At 36.5% G+C, this 26,460-nt stretch overlaps 2 protein-coding genes across 3 annotated transcripts in view; both read left to right on the top strand.

Moving 5' to 3' along the window:
- The window catches only part of LOC137292222 (heparan sulfate glucosamine 3-O-sulfotransferase 1-like), a 242,995-nt gene that overhangs the window by 163,549 nt on the left and 52,986 nt on the right, over window positions 1–26,460 (top strand). The window lies entirely within an intron of this gene.
- The window catches only part of LOC137292221 (heparan sulfate glucosamine 3-O-sulfotransferase 5-like), a 92,215-nt gene that overhangs the window by 24,942 nt on the left and 40,813 nt on the right, over window positions 1–26,460 (top strand). Inside the window, exon 1 of one of the 2 annotated variants that reach the window (XM_067823798.1) lies at window positions 16,357–17,742. The exons of the other annotated variant lie outside the window; for it this stretch is intronic. The gene's annotated coding sequence lies outside the window, so the exon portion shown is untranslated. Of the gene's footprint in view, window positions 1–16,356; window positions 17,743–26,460 lie in introns of those variants that run through there. 2 annotated transcript variants of the gene reach the window in all.

Genomic DNA, 26,460 nt, shown 5'->3' with positions numbered 1-26,460 from the left:
ACAACAGAAACACAAACTTGCAACTCTTGTTCTGTGCTGCCAGGTGCAGGAAGATTTGTATTGCTGCAGATTGGATGAATATGTTTCCATTCACTAGTTCTGTTGTACAGCGAATTATGCCATTAAGAAGGTCAAATAGGTCATCATGCATGGAGTTCTGTCAGTATGTTTGGGTTAATGAAATGTTTGAAAGCATTTCCTGTGTTTCCTGACTTAACTGTTTAAGTTGCTAAACATTCTTGCAAGAGTGTAATTATGGAATTATAGTTGTATTTCCCGTTCAGGTTTGGATTTGTTAATTGCTTGCCTTTTAATACATGACTTGCCAAAAATGTTGTGGTTGAAGGTTGTGTTAATATTTTTAGTGTCACATTGATAGCGTTTTATTTTAAATGTTTTGACTGAATTATCTGAATGAACATAGTTCAAGATTTATAATTATTTTAACGTGTGAAACATTATTCTGAGAATTCCATTTGAAATGTCTGGGTTCTCATAATGTATAAAAAAATTAGATATAAGGAGAAAATAATATTGGCCATTTATGATGATTATTCCCTTGTTTCGCCAATTAACTTCAAATCAGTTAAATGTTTTTCCTCAAATTATCTTGGAAATGAAATTCACAGGAGGGTTAGTTGAAACCATTGTGAGCTGTGTCGTCATATTTTTTTACTTGGGAATTTATTGTGTAGTTGCAAAGCAACCCTGTTGATTAGATAAGAGGGAAGGCTCCCCAGAAAATAAGCCCTGATGCACAAAATTGCCTCATTTTGAGTTAATGCTTGTCAATAACTCGAGTCGTGTTGTAAGTTTCGCAGCTGGAGCCTCTGATGGCCTGCAAATATGGATGTCTGTTTTGCGTTGGTTGTAGGCGCATCATCGCAATGGATAATGTTTTTGTCGTTGGTAAATCCAGCATGCACACTCAAGTCAATTTTTGTAAAATTATTGATTGCGACAATTTCAAGTGCTGCATTCAGCTTTGTTAGTGAAATTGGCCGATTTGTGTCAACCCATATGTAGAACAATCGGTATTTCTTTCAATTATCATTCATCTTGGTAAAATCTGTGACCTGACATCATGTCTATCTCTCGCAAACAAGTGGGCTCTGTCAGGAAAGGCTCGTCATCTGGATTGAAGAAAAAGGTAAAGTGATCGTGATCCAGAACTGTCTTCAGGATTATACAGAATAACAGTAGATTTTATAGAAAAATGTATTAAAGGATGCAAAAGTATTTTGGCTTTTTTGGCTTTTCTTTTAGCACTGGTTGAAGTATTATTTTTTGTGTAAATTTACAGTCACATAGAGAATGGCACTTGATCATATGTCTATAAATGGAAGATTTTGTTCCTTGTTGAAGGAGAGGAAAGAAATGGTCTTCATCAACCTGCATTTATGGGAAGAGCAATTCACTGGATCAGGTGGTTGGGCTGGCCTGCTTAATGTGATTGATGCATGTCTCTATGCCCCAGTTGAAAAGATCAATACCAAAGTTAATCACAGGATTGTTTAGTTCAGACTGGATTGTTTACAAACTGCCATCATTTAGCTGGAATAATGCAGGTGAAGTAAACCAAGTTGCCTTTTGTCATCTATGACAGATGCCCTGAAAACTAAATGTATTTTCACCAAATGACTTCACCAAAGATAATCCTGCAGGGCATGTCCTTTGAAATTTGTTTTCTTGATAATCTTCACTTTGGTATATTCCTGACAGGCAATGGTTACCTTAACTGATATTAACTGGTACAGCCACAAGGAAATGTCATCTGAATCTGTGTTTGGACAGTGACAACTAACTGATGTCAGTTACAGAATACATAGAGGAACCTTTGTTTGGAGAGTGGTTTGTGTAGGAACAAAACAGAAATATTGAAATCATTGATGGTAAATAGTTTCATTTGAATGTCAGAAATATTCTGCTGTTTCTTTGTATTGCTTGTACTCTGTGAAAAACAAGGGATGACACATACATGTAGCAGATGCGCTTGGTTGATGTATCCATCAGGACAAAGATGGACATGGATGTGAGTGAGTTTAGTTTTATGCTGCTTTTTGCTTTTTGGTGTTTTCTGCCATGCCCTTGCTAAAAGTGGTGTGAAACTAAAAATTTCACTCACTCTTTCACTCACTTACTCACTCACTACAAGTTTGACAGTGTTGAACAGTGTCACCTGGTTTCAGCGAATTGTACCACAAATATATATTCAAATGGCCATCTCTTCATATTCAGATGAAGCAAGTCATAGATGTCCCTCTGCCTTCTCTTCAAAATCAGATCATGTTGTAACTCCCACTGACTGACAAGACATTAACATCTCAAATATCAAAGAATCCCCATCTACACAAAAATGTCTAAATCAATTCCTGGTATTAATTCCAAGGGAAAGCAGTTGTGCAGATCACACTGATCCCAAGAGATGTCAGATGTTCAAGGGGCTCAGAGAGCACTGGAGGAACTCTAGCATCTCTCAGGAACTTACGGAATTCGCTTGCATCACAGTCCTTGGTCGGCCATTTTTGCATAAGGGAATGGTGATGTTTTTAATCTAATAATGGTTGGACTAACAATACATCATCACAAGTGTCTTTTTTGGCATACATCATATTTGTGTGATGTGTCATGTAGCTGCCATGACAATGACATGTGTATGTGCGTTCATCATTCCAACTGTGCTACGAAGAGAAACAAAAGTTGCACTCAAACCATCACAATAATGCTAGGATCAACACTGTAAAGTCAGGTTTTTTAAATCCAGCCATCTGTCTCCCAGTTTCATAAACAATACATCTTATAGTTCACATTAAAAACTGCCTTCTGAGAGCCACAGCACATGGTTAAAACCTCTATTTCTGCCTACTTAGCTTTAAAAGGTTTGAAGAGGGAACATGATTTGCGTCATCGCAACTGCAGATCTTTTTGCAAGCTGAAGCTAGGTCCCTGTCAGCTGAAGGTGTGTGGTCCCCTCAGGCTGTGTTGAAATGGGGAACATGAGGTGGATGTCCGTTAAAGAGTTATAGCTCATCTCCCAGTTTTTTCTTTCAGTTGCTTCTTGTATTCTCTACTGGTCTTGGATGTTAGAACAATACATTCTTGGCATTCATATGCTGAAATATTTCTCTTTGATGTGAGAGTTTTGTTGGTACTATCTTATAGATAGCATGTATATTTTACACAAACAAGATTTTTTTTCAAAATGTTTATAATGTTTGTTTGGGCTTTGCTGAATGGAAATTCAGGCTCCAACACAGACACAGACTTGGAAAATAAATAAAAGTTATGTGGTTCTTGAGAGACATATGGATGTTGGTATTCAAGAGTAAGGCAAAGTATTATGGATGTCCACTCACAAAGGGGCAAGGGAAAGCCCAGAAAAGATGTGCATACAATAAAAAGAAGTTGATATCCATGATATTTTGTCTTGTACTAAAAGTGTTTAGCTTTTGTTGATAGTCCAACTTTGATATACTTCATCAAGATTATGTATTGGAGAGAGGACCCTCGTTGTGTAAGGGACAGAAAGGCATCATTTAGGAGTAAATGTTGCTGAAAACATGAAATAGTGTGACAGTTGTAAATTATTCTTCATCATCTTCATCATGATCAGAAAGTTTACTGAAAAGTGCTGGGTACAAAGTCTTGATTGCCTACTGTAACAGACATTATCAATGAAATGTGTGTTAACATAATGTAATATAGAAATTTATTGAAGTCACACCTGTCAATTTAGTACCAGTGAATCCAGTGTGCGAAATAACCTTTGGTCCACTAGCTGGTGGCTATAAAAACTCCAGTCAGGCCAGTAAATCTCCACAGTCACTGGCCAGACTGGCTAGTGAATTTACATGGGGTCATTTAGCAAATTTTGGCATAGTTTCTACATTCAAGTTCTGAGCTAGTGAATTATTGTGTGGGCTAATAATTTTCAGCCATATCTACCATGACTAGCCAAATTTGGAAACTAACATGCACACTGAATGAATCTGACCTGCACCTGAAATAAATTATTTAATTCTTGCACCTATAGTTTTGACTTCAATACTATTGTTTTGAAGAACTGATATATTCATTGTCTTTGAAACATGTATTTGGCATGTAGGGAAGATGTTGGTGTTTTTTCTGCTTTCTGACTTTCATTTTCACCAGGTTAAGTTTGTGAGGATGTTCAGATGTTTAAAAACTGGCACTGTTTATGAAGAAAGTTTCATGCCGCAACATCAAACATGATGCATAAAGTGGCCATCAAACACTATTAACAAAATGGTCAGACAAAATTATCCTCTGGCACCATTCAGACGAAACACATCAAAGAAACTGCTTATATTACCACAACATAAAATTCAAGTTTCTGAGGTCATCCAAAGTCTAATTTACACAGAAAAGCCAGTGTATACTATTTGAATGAGCATGTCCAGTACATTAAATCACTGAACCTTTGAACAGCCACAGAACACTTCCAGCAGGCCCATCAGGAACAGTCAGTGGACAGTATTGCTCTTATCGAAGGTCATTGAGGTCATGTGGATGATGACAGAGGAATTACATTGATCTCATCACCCAACGGGTACAGTTAATGCAAACATGTTGGGCAGGGAGGTTGATGGTGGGGGAGGGTTGGGAGACCGAGGGTGGTCTTAGTGGTCAGTGAGGCCCATTAACAATAACCATGTGGATGAGGTTTAAAAATCTGTGGACTTCAGGACTATAAAATCCTTTGTTACAGAATACATTTTTTCTCTTAAATTATTTCTATTTAAAAGTGATTTGATGTGGAATAAACCTTATTAGACTGACCTATCTTTGGTGTGAGTTGAATAAGATGGGGATATTTTGCAGTCATCAGTCAGGACAAAGGAATCAGGTAATGGATGACATTTGGGGTGAATTTATGTCCTTTTATTATTTGTTCAATGCTTTATGTAGACAATTAAGTACAATTTTTAATGGACAGTAGGGGTGGCATACATTGAAATTATAACTGATTATTCCAAAATATGTCATCATATTTACAATTTCGAATGAAATCTGTATATACCAAAGTCTCCTCATACTGTTTCCTTGTCATCATACTGCATGTGATTTGTGAAATTGTTCATAGACACAGTTGTAGTGATAAAGAAACTACTGAATTTTAAACATGTTAATTAAACATGAAAAAGGATTTAGGTTTTTATAAAAAGGAAATTATTATTTCAAATTGCCTTTATTGGCATGTCTCTTTGTGGTTTTGAAAAGAAGAGATGCAACTGCAATATGTACTCTAACTAAACCCTTTTTAATATATAGATGACAATTCATCCATACAAAACTCTTGGTTACCCTACTGCCACAAAGAATCAAATATGCTGTGGCCCACACAGCCAACTGGGATTTATGATTCAACAAATGCTGTTGTAGATCTGAATGTAGACAGTGAATGGGAAGTTACAGGTGCTGCAGATGTATCTGATACAAGGATGTATCCTGTCTTGTCTGGAACCTGATGTAAAGGCCCAAGTCTATAGCAAATGTCAGGAAACGGGAATTAAGCATTTCCAAGTTGATTAAATGTAAAGCTGCTGATATGACTTTGCATGGAGCGTTCTAGACAAAGAGTTGTGAGTGCTTAGTTTAACGTTATGGCATGGAATGCAAGGCTATAATTCATTGTTAAAATATCTCTGAATATAGGAAAACAAGAACTTACAAAAATCACAGTTTTTAGCAAAAGAACCATTTTTCTCAATTTGTCTGACAAGGGCACTTGGTTTGGAATCCAAGATAAATGCTTGATATAATATATCCTTGTCAGTGGATAATGAAGGAAGTAAGGGAAGGTTCTGTCAGGGGTCACCTGTGTGGTCCCAGGTCCTACAGTTCACCACCACCACTGCATGTTTGGCTTTGGCGCTGACATTCTTGTAAAATAGCTGTAGTTTATGAACCTTTGATGACTCAAGAAAGAAATATGGTGATCATTTACAAGGATTTTTTTTCCAAAGATCTGCTTCCTTCTGACCCGTCAGTATTCATCATTGTTCTTCCAATGATGGTGGAACCGCATGAAAAGTATTTGTAACCAGCAGTACCTGCAGCAAGAATCAACGTGTACAACTTGTTCCTTTAGATAACATCTTTGTGGCCTTTAAATATAGAGTTGGAGGAAATACTTTGTTTAGACTTTATTAAAAGGATCCTTGGTGTAGTGGATTAGGTGTTAGCCTAAAGAACAGAATTGTTGGTGGCTTGTTCCAGATACTCCATGTCTTGTTTTAAAAGACTTCTTATTGGATCTTTCCTGTAGTCATATACGTTCTCCACTGAAGTTTTTGATAAAATTGGTCTTCAATAATTAGAGGAACTAGGATGAAATAAGTGGGATTGGGTGGACAAATTCACTGACCTGTTTGATGCATGTCTTCATATCCCAGTTGTGTAGTTGATGTTCATGCTGTTGATCACTGGATTGTCTGGCCCTGGCTTGCTTTTTTTACAGACTGTCACCATATAGCTAGAATATTGCTGAGTGCTGCTTTAAACCACAAACCAAGCAACCAATGAACAAATGCTGTTTCTGGTAAATAGTTAACATGCCTTTGCATGTGCTTTGGTATAATGCTCTGATGATTTAGTATCATTGCTACTGGATTCCGATACACAGCTACGGGATTCCGATACACAGGACTATGACATTGTCACCATTGTACACTGGGCAATGCTTTTAGCAGAGATTTCGAATTATGCAAAGGGTATTGCTGCTCTTGCTCTTAAGATAGATATGGTTAATGGTGTCTGTGGGGCTGGACAAGCATTCTGTGATCATATGCAGACTAATGTAGCTTGTAATGATGCATCAGTTATTACTGTAACATTGAGTACTCTTTCAGTTTAGCTGAACTCCTGAGCAAGACTGCAATACCAATCCTGCACCTGCAATCTGCTCCATAATGAGGTTTATTTGACCTAGTCAAAGTAATTTGTAGCATTCATGTAGTTTGTGTAGTTAATATTCACAAACGTTGAAGGTAAGAAATGTTTGTAATGAACTGGAATACAAAACATCTGAAGTTGAAATTACAAACAACTTGCAGCTGTGAATACCTGCAGCATTTCTGATGTACCTTTAAGTACTCAGTCGAAAGATCATGAAAACGTTGTGGAATTTTTGTTTTATGAATGAATGAATCTTAACTTTTTGTTAAGAGTTAAATTCATCTCTATACTTATATAAAAAATATATAATTGATGTTGATGAAATATTGCTGAAAACAGAATAAAAGCCAGGGGTGCTTAGTAAGAAAGGTGGACATTCTGTAGATTAGGTGGTCAGGTTGCAGTTTTGTAGATTTTCTGTCATCATAACTGGATGGTGTGGACTGTTGCTGCTAATATGAATCATTGGATTGTCTGGTCCAGAAAGATTAATTTAAAGATGCTTTCATGCATGTGGAATGTTACTGTTTTTATTGTGGTCTAGAAATGAATCCATCATATCTGGACAAGGCCTGACCGTAGTTGACAACTTAAGTATTGATTGGTGATGTCTGGGAATGATAACCCACAATAAGTCATATGTTGCAAGCCACAGATCAGTTTAATCATACAGTCATGATGCTACGCCAGGTACTCTGACATCTAAGTGATAAAACAGATAATGATAGGCCAATATAGCCTCTGTTGGGTCATATGGATAACAGATTGGTCAACTAGCAGCCAATGTCTGTCTCAGGTCATCAAGGAAGTGTAAACTGGTCAACTTACAGCCCATCATGTCATAAAGGCAACATTTTACCGCAACCATATCAAGTGTAGTATGTTCAACTTACTGTAGAAGTACAGTTCACTCTACCACCATGTATAGTCATAAAGCATGCTCCAGCTATTTTAGTTAAAGTTGGAGGACTCTTGAATCAGAGTGCTTTAATGCTATTACAATAAACATGGCTAGAGAGAATTGTATTTTTTTTCTCAGGGTTGGCAAATTCAGTACTTAACTTGCAATTTATCTACGGCAGAAAGCAAAAGAAAAAAACCAATGGTGTCAGTGACTTAAATTAACAACCCTCATTCAAGACGGGCTGTTCTATTGACATGTCTGACTTAGTGAATTGTGTAATCAGGGTTGATAATTTAATTGATTGCATACTATTAAATCCAAAATTCATAGATCAGTGCTCATGACATTAATCACTGGATTTGATTATTTTTAGATCAATGTTTTTGCTGAAACAAATAACAAACAAAGCATTGCATGAAACTAGTCACTGCCCATAAATGTTAGGCTGGAAATTGTTGCAAAAAATGACATTTGACCATAACCCTCCCTTGCCTTGAGGGTAAACTGAGTATGTGTTTTCTGCAGTGCAGGGGAACAGTATACTTAAACGAATTCCCACACATTCATATTACTATCAAATGAATAGTTCCAGTGTGTGGTTTACATTGACCCGTGTAGTCTGTCTCACAGCCTCATAATTGCTTTACTTTCCATCTGTCCAGCCCTTCTGGAATGCTAAAGCCCTAAATGAAGTCTAGATTGCCAAAGGTTCAGGATTGCACCTTCTTTCCAGTTTGAAAGGAATTATTAGTTCCTGTTCAAATTGTATGTATTCCTGGACAAAGCATTAGTCTTGGGTTCCAACTCAACATACTGTTACACTCAAGAATGTAGTTACTGTGACCCAGGTCGTGATGTCCCAGTTGAAGGCTTGTGAAAGAGTTTCACACAGCTGGGCAATTATCATTAGGAGATACCAGCTTATTGGCAGGTGTGAGGCTGATATGGTTCATGTCTTACCTTCTTAGCTTGAAAGCTGTGATTGATTGTTATAAACTGGCACAGTTCACAGTGACAGTCAGCAAGACCTGCAGTGTCCGTTACAATCTGCTTGTTCAGGAATCGTTTGGTTCACAAATGGAGATGTTATAATTTTTTTAAATGTTGTTTTATTTGAATATTGTAACTAAGTACAGTAATAGTTTAAATTCTGAATCAGTATTGACGCTGGGGTTTTGAATCTGTTAAAAGATCTGTACAAATTTTGTAGAATCTCTAATAGGGCAGAGAATGTACAAATTGTGTAGAATCCATGATGAAATGGAGAGTACAAATTGCATCAAATCTGCTAAAAGACATAAAGTGTGCAAACTGTCTTTTCCTTCTTTGCCATGAAATGCCATGAAGTTTTTAATTTGACTCAGTCCTCAGCCAGGCTTATCATGAGATGGGACTGACGAAACCAGGTGGTTTGGCTTACTGATTTTCTTGCCATTGCATATATCAAACGAAACAGATGTATAAAGATCAATAGTCATGATGTCAATCACTGGATTGTGTGTTTATATAGTTGGAATATTGCTTAGTTTAGAGTTGAACAACACAAATCTTCGTAGGACAAATGACAGACCTAATTGAATAACCAGTTATCATCTTGATGCCAACAGTTAATGGGGTACCTAGTGGGATAAGTCATATAAGTGTATGTTAACGTTCTTGTGTCTTTCAGCCATCTTGCTTTAATGTTTTGAGCATACACAAGTGCATTAGACAGAGGTGCTTTATATATGTCCATTATTATAACTGTCATTATCTTACTGTGTTGGTATAGAAATATCAGTTTTCTTCATGGTGGTATTGAGATAAATATACAGAATTTGATGTTTGTTGACAGTGAGCAAGATTTATTTGTAGATTACATACTGTACTGAGGATTGTATATCATGAAATATATTTGGCTTGAAATGTTAATTATTGACTGGTTGTCTCTGCAAACACTCCCAGCTGGGCTGACTTATTGCTAGTCTAGACTGTCCATCTACTGTACACAGTCTAATTAGCATTTGGATAATATATGATTCCTGTTGCACAATGGTGATGTCTGTCTATCCTTTGATGGCCGGTCAGCTGACAACCTGAAGGTGGTGACCTTCTTGTAATGTCCCTGCTGGTCACCAGTGTCAAATATGAAATGAGAGAGCAGTGTTTGAGGCGTCTGCTTGGAATATTGGGCTGGGATTTGCTGGAGAGTTGTATGATTGAGTAAATGTGTGTCACAGATTGTAGTGAAGGTGAGTGAAGGTTTGTGATACGATTGTGGGGCAAAAACCCTTAGGTGAAAAAATTCCTATGACAAAGAACCCTAGGACAAAAACCCAACAGGGCAAAAAAGCCAAATAAGGACCTTTGGACAAAACTCCCCAACATGTTTCAAGTTCCAACTACTGAGTGATTGACTTACGTGATATGTTTTAATTGACTCAGTAATAGAGTTTTGTCCGAGGGAGGCTTTTGTCCAAAGGGGTAAAGGGGTATTTGTCCTAGATTTATTTTGTCCACACACAGTGTGATACAGTTATGATGTTGTTTCACAGAAAGTAGTAAATCTTGTATTAAGATGAGATGCCAGAGCGTCATCATGATCAGAAAAGCATGTGTGATGCCGTGTCTGTCTGAAGATTAAAGACATGACATGACAGTGAAATATGGTGGTTTGTTTCTAAAAACAAGCGCTGAAACCAGTGCTGCATCTTTCACCTTCAGTGCCTAACTGCTTGGTTCCTGAAGGTTACAAGATGCGTCATCCAGTGAGAGTTCCAGGATAGAATATGGTCCCTATCAGCCTCTAATTTTGAAAAACATCACGATGTCTGTGGATTCTTGTATGTTATTGTTTGTCACGCCATGACAATTCACACGATAGTCAAAGTGGTGATGAAGCCAAAGGTTAAGGCATTTGCTCATCATGCCTAAGACACGGGTTCGATTCCTTAAATGGGCACAATGTGTGAAGCCAATTCCTGCTGTCCCTTCAGCTGTGATATTGCTGGATCATTGCTAAAAGTGGCCTAAATCCAAACTCGCTCACTCACTATGCATACATGAAAGGATCAGGTAATATTTTGCTTTTTCATAGAGATGATTTCATGGATGTTGTACTCATGGTTCTTCTTTGACTTGTGCTTAGTCTCTGAATATATGAAATATAGAAAGTAACAAGTGATCCCATTTTAAATTGCAAAGGAGCCCCAGTGAGATGAGAGATTTTGGAAAATCTACACTTGCTTCATGTGTAGATTTTGCAGTGCATAGAGGGTTGGGCAGTGGGAGAAAATATTTGGTTCAAGAGCCATCTCTTTAGTGCCCAGTTACAATCAAGCTTAGTCCATCTTGTTCATTCCCTTTAAAATGTCACATATCTCTCATCTGGATTGTTCATTAACTCACTTTCAAACTCAGAGTAATGAGGTAATTGAAGAATGTTAGTAATGCTGAAAAGGTAGTTTATTAAATCTATTGAATGGCATAATTAACCTTTACTTTACATCCTTTGCTGTTTATCCTGTGTGTAATTTGAGATGAATTTGCTAACCTACAAGATGATGAATTCCTCCCAAGTGGAGTGCATCAGTGGCTGATAAATGATTGCATCAAGTCAAGCAAAATTGTTTGTTTTGTGTGATTGTCTTGGGTGGTTTTAATAAAATGGGTGAATTTAATTCTTTGTAGAATTTATTTATTAGTTCATAAGTATTCTTAAGGAAGAAGAATAGTAATCAGATGAAGAATAAACAATAGCTGTGAAACTGACTAGACTGAAAAACACAAAGAAACTTGTCATCTAATTTCAGAACTGCTCATATTTTTAACTGAATCCCAGCTCTGAGTGTTAAGTGAACATTACCAGAAATGCTTCATTTGGGATTTCGTTTGAATTTTAATTAAACTATTATGGTGAAAGAATACCTTGGGATTTCCAGCCTTCAAAATCTGACAAGTGCCAGATCAATCATATTTATTGTGTAACAAGCAGAAGAAGGCGTTGGTCAAGGTTCCCTCTGAGACCCTGTTTATTAGTTGTCACAGTCTCTGCTTGTAACTCACCCTGACACAAGTTATAAATATTTATTGTGCAATGCTCAATGTCTGTCAGAGCATTTGAAACACCACTAGATGTAGTGTGGATGTCTAAATTAGGACTGATGTTATAGCTGATGAGATTTGAATTGCTTTGAAATTTAAATTTTCAGCCCAGAAGAATTTGAGTAAACATTAGTCATGTTTGATTATAAATATATCTGTCTTGATTAATGTTACCAGGCATCAAATGCTGCTGAACTTTTTAGTTGTTTTGTTTGATTATAGTTTACAGAAATGGTTGTTTTTAAATGGTTACTCTGTGTTTTCAAACCTATCATTGTATGAAACGAAATTGCCACAGGAATAACACCATTTCGTAAAGGGAGAGAGAAAAGAAAATTTGGAAAAGTAGACGTTTTCAGATTTCATATCATTCCTTCTTTGATGTCATCCTTGTCATGGTGTTAGTATATTTTCAAAAGATAAGCTATTTTTTTTACAGTCATATCATGCAAATACGAAATATCTGACAGTCATGAAATTAAACATAACCCAAAGGAAGGGAAGTGTGTACCCAGGAAAGAGAGCTATTGTGATTTCTTTGGTTGAATGTATAGTGAATCTGTCATCAGATCCTCCCAACACATAAAGTAAATACACCTATCTAAATGAAGAAACAGATATAGGCCACATTTTTTCACAGCATTCCAAGCAGTCTGAGGCAAACAGACCAGATTTGAAATAAAGGATATGCACATAAGAATTGAGAGGAGGCCAAGGCAAATAAAGCAACGATAACAAAGCTGTGGAATAAGATCCAGTATTTGCTCAGCACCAGCATGGTGTAATCCCCTTGTAGCAGATGTCTACCTATCTGACACTTCATACCTCTCCCTGTTTATACTGCACTTGATTAAGGCTGCAGCTTCATGTCAGTCTACAATATATATGCTTACAGCCCAACTCTGGAGGATAATGGGTTAAGGAGGGTACAATTTGTGTACTTCAGGAAGCTTGTACAATGTCATAGGTTATGCTGCCAGTTTGGAGGATAGGGGGTTAAGGAGGGTACATTCTGTGTACTGCAGGAAGGCTTATACAATGTCTTAGGTTACACTGCCAGTTTGGAGGATAAGGGGTTAGGGAGGGTACATTCTGTGTACTGCAGGACGGATTGTAAAAGATTCCTGAGTTCATGAAGTTTTAGGATTGGGGCTATTTTTTTCCTGTATTCTTTGTCATTTGATGTGTGGATGGGTTCGTAAGTGAGGGTTTATGCCACTTTTACCAATATTCCAGAAATATCATGGCAGAGGATATCAGCTTAACACATTGTGGCCATGTAGGGAATCAAACCTTGGTCTTTAGTGTGATGGTCAAATACTTTAACCACAAGACTACCCCAATGCTCAATGCCCTTGTATAGACTCTTCTATACTTTGCTTGGGGCTTTTATGTCATGATTACATTTTGTGTTTAAACTGGATCATGAATAGAGCAATGAACTTTTGGGGGAATTTAAAGACTTATATTTTGTACTACAACTTTGGGGCAATTTAAAGACTTTGATTTTGTGTATTTCCCTCTCTGTTTCATGGAAAGAGAACTTTTAATCAGATACACATATGTATGTGAGATCAGTTCAGTTGCTGTTTGTTGTTAAAGGAAGACTTGGCCCCTCAGCCTGGTGATCATTGTCAGATCTTGAAGGAACTGCTTTGTTTGAAAGATGGACATTGTCTTTGCAGTGTTCAGGTTAGTGGTGTTGCGATGATTGAAAATAATCGAAAATTGATTAAAAATGGTCATCGCTTGTAGAAAACATTCATTTTCAATTGATCAGAAGTTTATTCTTTTAGTATATAACACACTTGAATGAATTAAATTTGATCAATATTCATGAACAAACATGCACTCATCAGCATGAATCCATGCTCATTGTATTTGTAGTTTCATATTCATCGCTGTTGTAAATATTACTGTCGCCTGTCCATGAATAAATTTTACATCTATTGCCTGACAGTATTAGTTATAAAATCATTAATTTGAAAAAAATGGTGAAAAAATCCCTTAAAAGTGGTGATTGCATTAAAAATGTACATATTTCAATTATAATTGATAATTTTTCAGTACATGTCCTCCGATAATCGATAGTGTATTAGGTTTTTGATTCCCAGCATTGGTTCAGGTTGATCAGATTTTTACTGTGCGTTAAATGACTAATTTTGACTGATTATGGTTTTGACTCAGATTTAATTGGCTCTTGATTAAATTCATAAATATGTAACAATGAGTGAGTTAGCAGGGTTTTATGCTGCTTCTTGTTATATTTTAGCAGTATTTTGGTTGAGACAACAGAAATGGTCTTCACACATTGTAACCATGTGGGGAATTGAACCAGGACCATTGTCATGATGAGCAAACACATAAGCATACGCTACAATAATTATTAGTTGAAAGGTAGACTTATGCTTGGTGTCTGAATATATGTAATTTTGAATGTAACAAAATAAACTAACCCATATAAATTGAAAATGGAGACCTGAGAATCAGGACTTGGGGAAATCAAGACTTGCTCATTTTGTAGAGAGAGCTTGGCAACAGGGAAAATAGTGTGGTTTAGGGACTGTGAGAGAGACTTAATTTGACAAGTAAAACAAAAGGCTGTTGGTATGGATTTGAAATTGCAAGGACTCATCACCCAATCGCAAACTTTCTTATTTATGTAAATCTCCACAAAATTTAAAATCATGAAATCAAGGGATATTTCTGTGCATAATAAACATGACCATTTGAATATTCAATCAGTGTGTATGTAAAACTTTGATATCTTAAAACTGTGTAATGCTGAACTTAACACCAAGTGCCTGTTTTAATGTTGCTCTTTGTTGTGTAATTGAGAAGATTAACATAAATGATGCTGCTGACTCTCTTAGTGCATCTAATGTGACTGCCGCTTGTTAAATTGTGAAATAGCGTAGGCAAAGAGCTCTATAGCAATATCGTTTTTCTTGTCATATAATGCAGCCGTACATATCTATACTTTAATGCGTCTGTGTGAGAAAAAATGCTCATGTGTTATTGATTGAGTTGCTTTTATGGCATGAAATCGTAAAATTAATAATGTATTGAGATTTTAAGAGATGTCAGTAGTGTGGCCTGTCTGAGTTTTGTGAGCAGAAAAGCCTGTTATTTATCACTGTGATAAAAGGAAACGAGGTTGAAAAAGGGTTTGGGGGCATGGTAATTTAAAAAAATAATTTTACTTTCATTGAAGCACATTAAAACGTCTACCGAGAATGCAAGATGTATTTTATTGATGTTTTAGAACTTTCCAAGGTGTAAAATGTCATTGGATGGACTTGAGTATTTGGAATTATGGCTACCTTGCATGCAGTTTGTCTTTAGCAATTTCTATCTTTGAATTTTTTGAACAGCTGGTTCACTACAAATATCAAATAGACCAAAAGCATCCATTCATTGCATTTGTTGACTATTCAAACAGGATTATATTTATAACATTCCATTGTAAACAAAAAACAATTTGTGAGTAAACAAATGAATGCGGATAAAGAATAGCATGGACTTTTGAGGTTTTTTCTTTGACTTTCATGGTTGCTGATATAGTAATACCATGTTTCTTGAAATACAATATTTCTGAAATAAAATGCTTTCATGTTATTCTCATTCATAAGTAGTTACTACTGAGCTTGGTTGATATCAGCTTCATGACGACAAATAGTGATAATAATCTGGTCTTCATCATGCTCGCTGATTTGGAATTGACACCTGATTCGTTTATCGCTGGTCCATACATATTCACGTCTGGAGATCCAATTGATATGATCTGTCTTTCTGTGCCTTTTATGTGTTCATCATATTTTCTCATTTAGAATAGATATGATTATTTATTGCTGGGTCATACATACACAGAAATACCTACATACATTTCACATATGATCTGCCTTTTTGTGCCTTGTGTGTCTGATTAAATGCTTGTAACAATTCTGTCTTCATCATATTTACTCATTTAGAATAGACATGATTCATTTATCACTAGTACATACATACATATGTGGAACTGTCTATATATCAGTTTCACATATAATCTGTTTTTCTGTACCCGGTGCTGGTTAAAGAATTGACTGCTGATAGCATTCTTCTCTTCATCATGTTTGCTCTTTTAAAATAGACACATGATTCATTTACCACTTGTCTGTACACAATGTACACTCATAAAACATGCTATTGTTACACTTGAGAATGCATTTATAGTTTATATTGCAGCATATTTTTGTACTGCCATAACACAATGTTGTGATTTATGGAAAATTGATGATGGTTTATGAGCAGTTAGAAATATTTGTAATTTAAGAGTAGGTTTGAATTGTCAAAGGATTATCAGCTCTTATAGTTGTGAAGAGAAGTAGATAAGGTTGCTTGTCTGTAACAGTAAGTGGTGGGTGTGTTGGTGAGAAGTCCCCTAAACACAGCCGCAGGGGTAAGATAACACTGGGGGCAGACTGACTCCCTGCAATCTGACATGTGTTATGATGGAAGGCTACACAAATCACTGAGCCGAGCAGTGCCCAGATACACAGGGATGTTTACCAGCATGTGGCACTGGCAGTGCTTCAGATGCCAGGAAGACTGCCTCCACCAGTCCCTCTCTGACTAGCAGACGGATTCCAGGACCGAGCAGACGGATGAATTTTTGTGTCTTTGGGCTAAGTTACTGTGATACTTGTATGAAGGTATATAGCAGGCTGTGTAGGTTGCTTGTACAACTGAAACATTCACGAGTTTGTAGCAGCTGGGACATTGGGTTATGTGAATGAAGGAATTCTGATCTGTTTTGATTCATGACTGTGTGATGTCTTCATGGCAATGCTAACACAGGAGGTGACACATCGATGACTTTTATGTGCGTGAAGAGTGTTCGCTTCAGATTTGTTGACAGAAGTGTTCAGTTTATGAACAGCTTGGGCCTTGTTTCATAACACTGTAACACAAAATCGTTGCCAAGAGCTCATTCTCTCTGCTATTGTGTCCCTCCATCCAGCCTAATTTCTCTCATTACTGCGCAGACTAACAAGCTGAATGGAACTTGTGTTAAAGGATGTACAGTACTGCACTTCATTTCATTGAAGAGATTTTCTTACAGGAAATAGCCACTATCAAACACTGAACTGATTGTCATGAGGATTTAAGGGAATGTACTGGAAAGAATACGAAAAGGGTTTCTAATTTTCTGTGATTAAATAACAGAGGCATGCTTTCGAAGTGAAACTAAAGTGAAACTTGCCAGTGTGCGTTATCTCATACTGGGAGCACTGAATGCAAGAGAGACAAGCGGAGGATATAGAATCCCCAGATCTCGGGGGAATCAGAAAAGTGGAAGCAGAAGGCGCTACAAGAAGAGAACGCCAGCACATTGGCAGATGAAGGGGAGTGCGAGGGTGTTACGAGCCTCATGTCGTGTCTTCCTCAGTGTTTCTTCACTGTTAGCAACATCGTAAAAGAGTGGAACCCTTCCTCAACCCATTGTCAACACTGTACAGCAAAAGGCAAAATCTATTCTGTGCACATCGAAGATTGATTCATTGACAGTTGGTATTGTGAAGGAAATTTAATGAGCTTAGCCTGGCTGAGTGAAGCCAAGTGTATGAATGGTTAGCACAGGACGAGCCTTCTCCAGAGACACAAAGGCTGTTTAGGGCTGAGTTTGCCGTATTTTTTCCCTACTGATAGCTTGAGTGGTCATTGGGAGGTGAGCCCTAGTCTAGAGTGTGGCTGACTCATGGCTTGAGGACTGTATCCTAATGGATTTGTGTTGAGCTACGTGACACTGTCAACCAAAGCATTACATAGGAGTTACATACGTGGAGAACTACAGAAAGGTAACTGTTTATTCTTATGATCATGTTAACAATGCAAAGGAAGAATCTTTTTCAGCCATCGTGACATAGCATTAAGACACTAAATGCAGTTCATTTTACATTATTCATAGTTTGCCACCATTGTCTCATGTTTTATCCAAGCAGTTGTTGTTTTTGTCACTGGGTAGAGTTATTTTTTCTAAGGATTATTCTTTGTAGGGGAGATCTTCATGTCATCATGAACGTATGATCGTGATAAGCTGTTAAGCAGGACATATCCTCGTTACAGTTTGAATATTTCAATAGTAGTGACCCATTCTGTCCCTGTATGATTAGCGTCTGAGGCAGCATGTTTTTTGTCAGGGGCAACGGTGTCTAGTTTCGGTGTTTAGCAGTAATTATATCCTTGACATGTTATTTCATTGATTATGTTCCTTCTTGGTTACTTCCTAATGGGATTATGGTCTCGGCTGTATGGGGTGTGTACTTGGAGTAGTGCACGTGGCTCAAGGGTTTTGTGATGGGATAGTTTACATTCATGGAGGATGTTTTGACGCTTCAGTGACTTAAGTTCTGTATAATTTGCATTTTAAAAGTTGGTCAATAACAGTATAGGCAAGATACCTTTATGGACGGCAGCTTCTTCTGTTGCAATTTTACAACATAGTGCGTTATGTCATTGTTTGTCTGGCGTGACAAATTTAAAGGGGTCTATTGTGAAAAGTCACACTGTAATAGAATAAAGAGGTTGTCATCCATAAAGAGTCTTCCCTTTTCAGTAACAAAGTTGATATCAGTTTGCCTGTTTTGATTTGTTCCAGTGTTCATGTGTTTTTGGGGGGTGAACAGTTGACAGCACTTCCATGATGGTAGCTCAGGAAAAATTAAAAATTTCATTCTGATGACATAGTTTAATAAATACAAGGTCTGCAAGCACACCTGTGATGCTGATAATTTGACAGCATTTATCTGAAAGTACATATTTCAAGTTGTGTGGGTACATTTTTGGCTATGAAATGAGTTGCAGTTGAAGTACAGTCTTTTGTACAAGACTGCAGGAGTATTTAATGATTGAATCACTGTTTACTGACTGTTTGTGTTTTAGTTGCTGGTGATATGTGTGCTCGATTACTGACTATCTGTGTGTTTGTTAACTGAAAATTTTTCTTTCATTTACTGACTATCTATGTACTCTTTTACTGACTATTTATTTCATTTACTGACTGTGCATTTGTTTACTATTTGTGTTTCATTTACTGGCTATTTGTGATAACAGCTTTATAACAGTTTGTTTCCAATCCATATCATGGTGACTTTTGAAATTAATGTTTACTCTACGAAATTTCTATTCAAACCTCAAAATATATGCATAAATTATATTTGTATGGTTTACAAGACATAAGATATATTGATTAATGTGATAGTTTGTGTCAGATATATGTTAGGGTACCTTTGATTAAGTATTGATTGGCCATTTGCAGAGAAAGGGATCTTGAATATTTCTGTGCAGATTCTTTTGTTGTGAAATTTTATTGTGAAACAGAGAGCCTTTGTTCACAGATATGATGACCCATCTTCTGTCGCTACTGATTTTAAAGTCATCCACTTCTGTGCACACAAATTCAGACCGCTCATTATTGATAAATTCACAGATCCTTTTCTGAAGGAAAGACTTAGTTGTTGTTTGAACGGAGGGTTTGCAAACAGCTGTGTGCAGTGACGTGTAGTAATAATCACTTCAGGATGGTGAACATGAGATCTCTCAATCAATGTAGTGATTTTATGAGGCTTTCTTGTTCTCTAACAGGATTAAGGGAAAACATTTGAGATTAAGCGTCTCCTTCAGTTTAGTAACATGCTAGAGAAGAATTTAAAGTAAATCAAGAAGGCGTCCATTTTGATTTGATTCATAGATCATCATGGTAGTTTATTAAAGAAGTCAGAACAAGGGATAATTGTTATCAGACCGTTAGGTAAAGGTGAGTATTCACATCTGTAATTTGACGAAGGAAGTATTTTCCTGGTGATCAATCCTGTCTTTTAAGAAGCAGACTGTGGTTATTTTCATGTGAAATGTGACCACTTAAATCCTATGATGAAGTCTACAGAGATCAATGAAGTTGATGTTGAAAGTTATTGAATCTAGTGGCTCTGGTATGGCTTGCGAAATTGGAAATCTGATCGGAATTGAAAGATCTGCACCACCAAAGCAAGATAGCTGTGACTCAGGCCATTTTATGATGGTTTTGTCTGGAAACATTATCATTGGTGGGTGAAAATGACATTTATTTGAATTTCTGGAAATGTAACTGCCTGTGCTCCTTGAGATGCACTAAGAGAATATTTCTGTTCAGTGAGAGGAAAACCTCTGTTACTTAGGTACATTTGTGTAACCATATACCAACAAATTGCTTGGAAATTTAACTTTCATTCAGTTGAGATGCTGAAAATAATTATTTTAAAGTTTTTGAATTTTGAACTCTTATGGCCTGAATTTATCATTGCATTACATTTTGAGAGCAGAATGTTTACCTGAGTTAAGTGCTACTGTGTCATCCAGCACTGTCAAGCCATATAAGTGGATGTCTGTGTCACTTTTTCTGAACAAATATTGTGATTGAAGATATGTATAGTCAAACGTGGGAATTTCTGTATTTCAAGAAAATAGACAAACTTGGAAACATCTAGTATTCACACATATTATTGCAGATATAGCAATCAGAAAAGAGAAAGGATATGTACACAGTGTTATTTATAAAAACAGGAGCATTCATTGATCATTATAGTTTTTGTTTTTAACCATTATTGTCGCAAAACGTGAGTTCAAATTAACCATGAATTTGAGCTATTCAGTGTGAGTTAAAACAGTTTTTGAAATAGACTGAAAGCGGGATAATTTGTAATTTGTCAGGATCTGGCTGATATTAGAGCATGAAACTTATGAATTACTTGCACCAAAACCACACTTATCAGCCCCTCTGAACACCAACCAGTCAAAATTAGATAAAACAGCAGAAAAGCCATGTCTAATGGACTGTTTGAACAACTTCTACAAACTGATAACCTTTGACTTATTGGACCCACATCAAATTGACAAATAATCTCATCATCGTGTCACTAAGGGTTAAGTCTACATGTATAATTGTTCAAATATTAACCTGCCTGTCAGGTTTGAATTTTTTCATATTTGATACAAAGTTAATCCATCTTTAGCATTTCGGCAGACTGCTGTTTCAAATACTTGTAATATGGCCAGGAATATGAATGTCTGTGACAACATAATTTTCTAAGCATTACTGGAATCTATCTTGCTTAAGATAAGATCTTTATTGCATAGCATTCCATAAAGAAACAGTAGCAAAACTGTATCAACTACAAAAATAAAAACAGTAGTTACAAACATATAGAAATACAGATCCATAAATGATGTACATTTCAACATCATTTGTTGTATAGTCACATGGAAACATCATTTAAGAAATGTGTAATTGATATGAAATGTAAACAATGAAGGAAAATAGCATCTGATAGTTATCTGACATTTTACTCAACTCTTTGTAACTTCGGTGATCAACATGGAGTACTTTTAAACAAATTAAAAGTGGTTCTGTGGTAAATGATTAGCTGAACATACTTTCAAAGAAATGGTCTTAGGTCACACCCACTTGCTTACTGCTGTTGCTTGATTGACTTATTAATTTGAATGGGTAGGACTTAATGATTTCTTATGTAGTTCAGTATTAATGTATTTAGCATATCAATTATCATGTACTAACAAGCAGTCAGTGGGTATTGTTGCCATATGTTCATAAGAATAGACTTTTATCTGATTTTATGTTAATTGAGATATCAATGTTATGGCTTGTCTGCATATTCGACATGGTTCCATTGTCTATTAATGTTGAAGAAATTGGTTTACTGATAATGTTTTGTAACTGAATGCATGTCATGATGCTTTTGTAGAATTTTCCGGATGCCTATAAATACAGTATTAGATATCCTAACTGCTTTCAACAAACAACGGACATTTGAATGAGATGTATTTTCCCATATCACCTCTCCTCCTGCACTTCACAAGATCAAACTGTTATGGTTATCGAGAAAGGCATCAATTTCTCTGCTGTACATTGCATCATCTATTGCTTGAGCGACAAATTTGGTGAGGGATTTGCTGAATTAATAGTATCTAGCATGCACTGCCACACCACTAGGGGGGTTATTAAGAGTTCTATGAATAATTGACGATCCTGTTATGGAAATTGATGAGAACATGTTTCTATCCATGCAGAAAATTTATTTGAAAATATTGATGAATGGTACATTAAGAGTAATAGCTATTTGAGAGTCTTGGATTTTGAACGTTTTCTGAGGCATCATTCCTGCTGGACTGATGGAAAGGGGGACGTGGTGTGGAGTTTTCTTCGAAAGCGTGTCACATCGTGGTGGATTTGTAAGTATGTTATTGACACAGACATGATTCTGAAGATCAGGATTCAATTTGAAAGACTTGAGTAGATTTTAAAAGTTAAGGCCTGGTGTTATATTTTTTTTTATCAAATAATGGTGAAAGTCCACACTGAAGTCTGAAGAACAGGAACAGGGACAGATTGATGGCTGATGGGGAGGGCAGTATGGGAATACACTGAGCATATGCTGATAGGTTGTCCTGGTGGTGGATGGATGGATAGATGTTATTGGCTATATTGAGTGTGTACGGATGAAGGTTTAGTTTCTCTATAAGTGAAAGAAAGTTGCCCTTGATATGATACTGTGTTGATCTATTTTTAAATGCTCATTATTTTTAATGATCAGATATTTTGGGATAAGAAAATGGATTTTGTTCCCTAATGGAGAAATGTTATGATAGAGATTGATAGAAATGTTTGCGAACAGATGGATAATCTAGGTAGGCATATGAATGGTTTCCTGTGAATATAAAAATTAATTTGAAAATGAAAAGGTGTATTTATCGTGTTTGTTTGCTGACAAGTATTTTGGATGGTGGTCTGTTGCACAAATAAGTCCACACAGATGTTGGGGATGTTGAAACATAGGTCGAAAATGTATTTTTCACAGGATGGCTGGCTAAATGGGAAAAAAAATGTTCCACTGTCTAAAATCTGAACTACATGGTTTGAAGACTGATAAAAAAAACCTGGATGATTTAGTTGCTGAAGGAGAAAACTGATGGTCAGCTGGCCAAATGGAAAGAAATGACGACTAAACGTGGAAAGTAGATGGTGTGTGCCTTTAAAGATGCAAGCCTAAGATGCTGAGATAATCAACCAGATGTTCATTAGGAAGAGCTGATGTGCTGATGTGCTGATGTATATATGAACAGATCTATGAAAAGGTCATTTTGGAACCTGGAAGTAGTGGTCACATGACTTCTGACTATCTGGAGTAACTATCATACTCTGGACAAAAAGTGATTTTAAGAAGTGTGAAGTCTGCAGTCATACTTTGAGACAAACTTTGGAGGAAAACACTTTGGAACAACATTGCCTTAAAGAAATTATCGCAGTGCAGGAAAATATTTTCTTTGGGAACTTTGAACATCTGGTTGTTGGATGAAACAATATGGAGACATTTGTAGTGGTAGAAGTGTAGTGTTTAGATCTGAAGAGGCAGATGGGAGACTCCAAGAGATGCCACATTGTTTTGGATGACTCTGTTCTGTTTACAGAGGAAGGGGGTTTCTTTGATTGTAACCATGGAAACAAGTGATAACACATGCCTCCCCTCTACAGGCAAGTGAGTTACTTCTCTGCTAACACTTCCTTATTACAGAAGGGAGCCGATATCAATTAATTCTCCTGCTCGTTATCAGGGCATAAGTCCCTTGGGATAGGAGAAATGGAGTTATTTTGATGTAACAGGAAATCTAGGTTTGATGGTTTGTTTTCTTTCAATTGTTGGCAATAACACAAGCTTTTCTCTGGAACAGGTAATTTATTGTTCTGGAGTCAGTTGGGAGTTGAAGAATTTTAGCAACTGATTAGGTTGTTAGATGTTTATTTTGTTTCAATTAAGAGTTGAGGTGGCCTTTCAATGCCACTAGCAACCCAGCCCAGCCTCTGTATAATCACCTCATTGTAGATGAATGTACTAAGACCGTATTGCACTTGTAGTGTTCCTTCTGATTTTTTGCCAGAAGGAAAGTTGAACATTTTGTATGAGTTACACAAGTATTCATATTGCAAACACATTTTGTTTCAGTTGACATTTGCTTTTCAAAATGATTTGTGATAGTTTGTTATAATGTTTGAAAGCAGTATCAGTTCCATACTTGGAACTATATTCCAATAAATCAAACCTTTCCACTTTACAAGTTTGGGCCATCCTGAATAAATGATAAACTGAAAAAGCATCTACAGAGGAGGCATTACTGAAATTGCCACAAGAGACTCTCAGGCCCATATCCAAGTCTCTTAAGTGCCTGTACACACCATTTTTCAAACGTCCCCCACAAAGAGGACACTACTTTTCAGCATTGTAGACAGGTTGGGTTCGGTGATTAATATGCCCGGAATATGAAAGGAAAGAAGACAAGGTATATATGCTTCTGAAGCAGACGCGAGCACGTTCTTGTCTGGAGTGTTGTCCTTGTTGATGAAATTTATGACATAGGACCTCACTGAGAATGTCATTGTTGGATGTTGGGAGGAGTCATAAGTTCTATGTGGTTACACAGGATATGTGTACATAAAAGGATTAGTTAAGTAAGATAAACTTGTGGTGATACAGTAATGATTCATTTATTTCTATTTATTCAGTTATATGAGTGGGTATTTTTTCATGCTGCTCTTAGCAATGTATGTTAGGTGGTGGGGGACTCCAGAAATGGGCTTAACACATTGTACCCATGTTGGGAATCAAACCTGGGTCTTCAGTATGATGAACAAACACTTTCACCACTAGGCTACACTACAGCCCCATGTGTATTAGGGGATGTAAATAGGAGTCAAAATCTTTTTTGACATAAGAAACATATTGTAAACCCTTAGAGTATCATGAATATGTCTCTAGGAATCATATCAGATAGTTATGATATACAGAGTTTTCATCATGAACACTTGCAGAGGCAAGTCAATGTAAAAGATAAAGTATAAGCTAAACAATCAGCACCAAGACAAACAAATAAGGGTTGACTGATGACAATTATGAAAATGTGAATGAAAAGTACAAAGAAATAAATTGATATACAGAGTATTCATCACAAACACTTGCAGAGGCAAGTCAATGTAAAAGATAAAGTATAAGCTAAACAATCAGCACCAAGACAAACAAATAAGGGTTGACTGATTACAATTATGAAAATGTGAATGAAAAGTACAAAGAAAGAAATTGATATACAGAGTATTCATCACAAACACTTGCAGCGGCAAGTCAATGAAAAAGATAAAGTATAAGCTAAACAATCAGCACCAAGACAAACAAATAAGAGTTGACTGATAACAATTACGAAAATGTGAATGAAAAGTACAAAGAAAGAAATTGATATACAGAGTATTCATCACAAACACTTGCAGAGGCAAGTCAATGAAAAAGATAAAGTATAAGCTAAACAATCAGCACCAAGACAAACAAATAAGAGTTGACTGATGACAATTACGAAAATGTGAACGAAAAGTACGAAGAAATAATTGGGAATATTTTGATTAAAAAATTGTCTGTAGTATTGTCTGTTTTATTTTACCTGGTTGACCTAATTACTACAGAGTTTACTTGATTTATACATGTTACTTTCATTTAGGCATGAAAAAGTTTTTCCCTCGAAAAGTTTCTCTTGAAGTTGAGTGTGGGTGGCATGACAAATATCAATTAAAATTTGGAGTCAGACATTTAAAATTTTCAACTTAGAAACATTTGGTCTGACAAGCAAATGATCAAATCAAGATTAATCTTGCATGCATTTCTTGTTGGCATGTTGAACATTAACTAACTTCAAATGTATTGTGGTTAAAAAGACCTAAACATGTTGATTAGACATCAGGGATGCATCCAAGCTGAAATTATCATATGGTGTGGTGTTACCTTGGTTTGGGTGCAAAACATGCATGATGTTATGTCTAATAACATGATTTATCGAATGAATTTGATTCGCTAGATACATTTCTATGAAAAAGTAGTTCCTCCAGACGAGATGATGTAATTATTTTTAACACATGGTGACAAGAATCCATGAAGCGTACCATGAGTATCTGGTCACAGTCAGAGTGCATATTACTTCTTCTGTTTTCAGCATGGAATTCTAAATGTTCATGTTTTTGAAAACTTTTGAACTTTTGTCCTGTGAAGGGAGCTATAATTTGTTGATGCCTGTGTTGGATAGAGTTGACATGCTCATTTGTAATGGGTTTTTGTACTTGTTTTTGAGTTTTGTGTTTTTTTCTTTGATGTAACACAAATTGATGAGAAGCATTACCACACACCATGTAATGGTAAAAACAAAATGCACTCGGCAGTACCAGCAGCAGCAGCACCAACAGCCGCACCATGCTGCTCCACTCCTACATCACCATCAAACAACAGACCACCTCAAACACACCCACCACATATCTTCCGTCCACTGTACCAAATACAACATCGCAGCTCCTTTTATCATTGCTCCAGCTCCATATATCTCATATCAGAGAGTCCATTACAGATTGTCTCATAATGCACCAGAGACAATCTCATAACAGCAATAGAGACAGTAGGATAGCCGAGTGGTTAAAGCGTTTGCTCATTATGGTG

Source organism: Haliotis asinina, chromosome 7 (assembly GCF_037392515.1).
Source record: "Haliotis asinina isolate JCU_RB_2024 chromosome 7, JCU_Hal_asi_v2, whole genome shotgun sequence".
NCBI lineage: Eukaryota > Metazoa > Mollusca > Gastropoda > Lepetellida > Haliotidae > Haliotis > Haliotis asinina.
The sequence above is the reverse complement of the archived record's forward strand: the minus strand, read 5'-3'. Positions and strand labels throughout refer to the sequence as shown.